This window comes from Penaeus japonicus, unplaced genomic scaffold, assembly GCF_977035675.1.
Source record: "Penaeus japonicus unplaced genomic scaffold, GWHDUDI00000001_assembly GWHDUDI00000023, whole genome shotgun sequence".
In the NCBI taxonomy this organism is placed as follows: domain Eukaryota; kingdom Metazoa; phylum Arthropoda; class Malacostraca; order Decapoda; family Penaeidae; genus Penaeus; species Penaeus japonicus.
In genome coordinates, this window is record NW_028234425.1 from 33492172 (window position 1) to 33497171 (window position 5000).

Sequence of the window (5000 nt, forward strand, 5' to 3'; positions counted from 1 at the left end):
CAGCCTGCCGGCGCCATACTTGTAGATTTAATAAACAACTCGATATTAATTCTTTTCGAGATATTTTCTAGCATGTCTTGAAATCTCTCTCTCCTTCCTTAGCAAAGGATCCAGAATTTACGACTGATCCTCACACCGTTCCTTTTGACGCTAATTGGCATCAATCCTTAATATTCTATATCACCGTAATTCAACTTTTGCCCGAACTCCCAGCGTTCAATAACCCAACAGCTCCTAGTTATCATTCCTTCTCGTTACTCCAACCCTTAGCCTATCCTGCTGGCACACTTCCCCAAAAGTCCAAAAAGACGTTAACCCTTTAACCCCCGAGCCAAGAAAGGAACACCCCCATGACCACCTTCCTCATTTTTTTTTTCTCTCTCTTTCTCTCTCTCTCGTAGAACCCTACAACGATCCTACAAGTTGTATACCATAAGGACGTGTGCATCCTAGACAGTTCGCGTTTTTCATGGCGCTCGACGCAGCCCCTCGAGGCCTCGTTGTGTTCCGTCCCCTCCTCTCTACCGCCTCTGGAAAAGAGTCAAGATATTCGATTCATCTTATCGCGGAGAATGGAGACAAAAGGCCACAAAGCGGTGTAGTGATGACACCGACAAAACCCAACATAACTCACGAATGTAATTTGATCAATAACTCATCATGAACAGGTTCTCTTGAAGAGTAAACAATAAAACCGACTTTATTCAGATATTTTTTATCACTGGGCAGCTATTATCGAATTACTTTTTAAGGCACACGCTAATTTTCATCGTTTTCAAGTTACGAGCAAAGATGAAGTAAGACACGCAAACAAGCGAGCCAACACTAGCTACATGCAAACTTTTTAATTAACTCCGTGAGTGTCTGGAAGACATACTCAACACAATGGACACCCACCCACATCTCCCATGGTTGGAGGCTAAGTTAATAATTGCGAGATTTGAGCCCTTGAGTGGGCGCGAGTGGGCGTGATGAGGCCGGTTTTCTACGCCGGCGGACCTTAACAACGTGAGTTTGGCCACGCGGACTGTATTGTTCCCCTATTGTCTTTGTTTGTCTCGAGGCTCCCTTTTGTCCCGCCTTCCCTCATGGCCCTTCCTCTCCTTCCTCTTCCTCTTGCCACCTCCTAGCTCGATCCCGCGAGTCGTCTTTGAGTGCCGATTGGGTGCCATGTGTTTTCTTTTTCTCGCACAGGCTTATCCCTCTACTGTACAAGGTAGCCCCTAACCCATTTCCGTCCCACGCACACTGTCAGCGATTGGACTTAATCCTCTCTCTACTACGTGCCGTCCTTAGTCCTCTTACTCTAATCTTCCTTTTACTCTCTTATTCACTTCCCACTTCCTCCCTAATTCACTCTTTCTCGCTTCCCTATCCCCATGCACTACCTTACTTCACTTATCTCACCTCATTCCCTTTCCTTACCATTCCTTTTTCTATCCCTCCTCACTTCCTATGATTCCCCTCTCCCTCCTCACTCACTCCCTTTCCTTATTTCCTTTTCCTTTACGTTCATTATCCCCTCTTCACCCCCTTCAATTCCAGTCTCCTTCCTCGCTCCCTTTCTTTTCCTACCTCTATCCCTCTTCCCTCCCTTGCACTTTCCTTCTCCCTCCTCACTCCCTTTCTTTTCCCTCTCCAACCTCCCATTCCTTTCCCTATCCCTCCACATTCATTCTCTATTCCGTCTCCTCTATCAGTCCAATTTCTTCCCGTCTATCGCTCCCTTCTGCCTCTCTGTCCCCTCTCTCTTTCTGCACTCTAGCACCCTCTCAGCTCACCCTTGGCACCGAGGACTGCATCGCCCAACCGCCGACACTGGTCATCTGATGCGGAACCAGGCGCATTAGCATAACAATTGGATTCATTACAAAAATAATGCATAAGTTCACATCACTGGCATATCACTAAATTGCCAGGCGGGAAGAAATGACTCCTGAATATGAATGGCACTTAAGAGGGTTGGTTTGCAACGTTCTTTTCAAGTTCACTACAATTTTTTCTGTCTCTTGTCCTCTCCTTTCTTCTCTCCTTTTCCCGTTTTTTCCTTCGTTTCTGTGATTCAGATCATTTACCACTGTAATTATTCATGATGATGATGAAGAAGATAATAAAAATGATGATGATGTTAGCGATGATGGTGATGCGGTAGTGATGGTGGTAGCGATAATGATGATGATACCGAGGAGAAAGATGATAATGATGATGGTGACAGTGATGGTACCGACGATGATGATGGTGATGATAATTTCAGGTGTAATGGATAACGATGGTAGTTATGAATAAAGAGAAAGAAAAAACGTTTTTCTGAAGCCCAGACAAGACACTGAAGATGTACGCCTGGAGATAAAATGATAGGTCTCCCCTCTCCCCCTCCTCCTCCTCCCAAACCCTCTTCCGTCTTTGCCTTCTCCTCGCCTCACCCTACCCCCCCCTTCTTTCCACAACCTAATATCCTCTCATCCTCGCCTGAAAATCTCATCACTCATCGTTCACTTCCCTAATCTCTCCCCATCAATTACCGACGGATGTTTTTTTTTCATTGTGAGGGAAGAGGGAGGAGGAGGAGGAAGGAGGAGGGAGGAGGAGGGAGGAGGGAGGAGGAGGGAGGAGGAGGGAGGAGGAGGGAGGAGGAGGGAGGAGGAGGGAGGAGGAGGGAGGAGGAGGGAGGAGGAGGGAGGAGGAGGGAGGAGGAGGGAGGAGGAGGGAGGAGGAGGGAGGAGGAGGGAGGAGGAGGGAGGAGGAGGGAGGAGGAGGGAGGAGGAGGGAGGAGGAGGGAGGAGGAGGGAGGAGGAGGGAGGAGGAGGGAGGAGGAGGGAGGAGGAGGGAGGAGGAGGGAGGAGGAGGGAGGAGGAGGGAGGAGGAGGGAGGAGGAGGGAGGAGGAGGGAGGAGGAGGGAGGAGGAGGGAGGAGGAGGGAGGAGGAGGGAGGAGGAGGGAGGAGGAGGGAGGAGGAGGGAGGAGGAGGGAGGAGGAGGGAGGAGGAGGGAGGAGGAGGGAGGAGGAGGGAGGAGGAGGGAGGAGGAGGGAGGAGGAGGGAGGAGGAGGGAGGAGGAGGGAGGAGGAGGGAGGAGGAGGGAGGAGGAGGGAGGAGGAGGGAGGAGGAGGGAGGAGGAGGGAGGAGGAGGGAGGAGGAGGGAGGAGGAGGGAGGAGGAGGGAGGAGGAGGGAGGAGGAGGGAGGAGGAGGGAGGAAGAGGGAGGAGGAGGGAGGAGGAGGGAGGAGGAGGGAGGAGGAGGGAGGAGGAGGGAGGAGGAGGGAGGAGGAGGGAGGAGGAGGGAGGAGGAGGGAGGAGGAGGGAGGAGGAGGGAGGAGGAGGGAGGAGGAGGGAGGAGGAGGGAGGAGGAGGGAGGAGGAGGGAGGAGGAGGGAGGAGGAGGTAGGAGGAGGTAGGAGGAGGTAGGAGGAGGTAGGAGGAGGTAGGAGGAGGGAGGAGGAGGTAGGAGGAGGGAGGAGGAGGTAGGAGGAGGGAGGAGGAGGGAGGAGGAGGGAGGAGGAGGGAGGAGGAGGGAGGAGGAGGGAGGAGGAGGGAGGAGGAGGGAGGAGGAGGGAGGAGGAGGGAGGAGGAGGGAGGAGGAGGGAGGAGGAGGGAGGAGGAGGGAGGAGGAGGGAGGAGGAGGGAGGAGGAGGGAGGAGGAGGGAGGAGGAGGGAGGAGGAGGGAGGAGGAGGGAGGAGGAGGGAGGAGGAGGGAGGAGGAGGGAGGAGGAGGGAGGAGGAGGGAGGAGGAGGGAGGAGGAGGGAGAAGGAGGGAGAAGGAGGGAGGAGGAGGGAGGAGGAGGGAGGAGGAGGGAGGAGGAGGGAGGAGGAGGGAGGAGGAGGGAGGAGGAGGGAGGAGGAGGGAGGAGGAGGGAGGAGGAGGGAGGAGGAGGGAGGAGGAGGGAGGAGGAGGGAGGAGGAGGGAGGAGGAGGGAGGAGGAGGGAGGAGGAGGGAGGAGGAGGGAGGAGGAGGGAGGAGGAGGGAGGAGGAGGGAGAAGGAGGAAGGAGGGAGGAGGGAGGAGGAGGGAGGAGGAGGGAGGAGGAGGGAGGAGGAGGGAGGAGGAGAGAGGAGGAGGGAGGAGGAGGGAGGAGGAGGGAGGAGGAGGTAGGAGGAGGGAGGAGGAGGGAGGAGGAGGGAGGAGGAGGGAGGAGGAGGGAGGAGGAGGGAGGAGGAGGGAGGAGGAGGTAGGAGGAGGTAGGAGGAGGTAGGAGGAGGGAGGAGGAGGGAGGAGGAGGGAGGAGGAGGGAGGAGGAGGGAGGAGGAGGGAGGAGGAGGGAGGAGGAGGTAGGAGGAGGGAGGAGGAGGGAGGAGGAGGGAGGAGGAGGGAGGAGGAGGGAGGAGGAGAGAAGAGGAGGGAGGAGGAGGGAGGAGGAGGGAGGAGGAGGGAGGAGGAGGGAGGAGGAGGGAGGAGGAGGGAGGAGGAGGGAAGAGGAGGGAGGAGGAGGGAGGAGGAAGGAGGAGGAGGGAGGAGGAGGGAGGAGGAGGGAGGAGGAGGGAGGAGGAGGGAGGAGGAGGGAGGAGGAGGGAGGAGGAGGTAGGAGGAGGTAGGAGGAGGGAGGAGGAGGTAGGAGGAGGGAGGAGGAGGGAGGAGGAGGTAGGAGGAGGGAGGAGGAGGGAGGAGGAGGTAGGAGGAGGGAGGAGGAGGGAGGAGGAGGGAGGAGGAGGGAGGAGGAGGGAGGAGGAGGGAGGAGGAGGGAGGAGGAGGGAGGAGGAGGGAGGGGGAGGGAGGAGGAGGGAGGAGGAGGGAGGAGGAGGGAGGAGGAGGGATGAGAGGGAAAGGAGGAAAGGGGTGTAAGGAAGGAGGGGGTATAAAGGAAAGGGTTGTGAGGGAGGAGGGGGGAAAAGAGGAAAGGGGGATGAGAGAGGAGGAGAAGGGAATGAGTGGGGGGGAGGAGAGAAAAAGGATAAAGGGAGATGAAGGGAGGAAGGGAGTAAATGAGTGGGAGTTGGGGAAGAAATAAAGAAGGGTGTGGAAGGAAGGAAAATAGAAGCAGAGAGTGAGGGGGGGCGGGGTAGGAAGGGAG

General features: G+C 56.1%; 1 protein-coding gene across 2 annotated transcripts in view; it reads right to left on the bottom strand.

Annotated features, from left to right (window-relative positions):
* The window catches only part of LOC147469214 (rho GTPase-activating protein 39-like), a 181522-nt gene that overhangs the window by 49428 nt on the left and 127094 nt on the right, over nucleotides 1-5000 (bottom strand). The window lies entirely within an intron of this gene.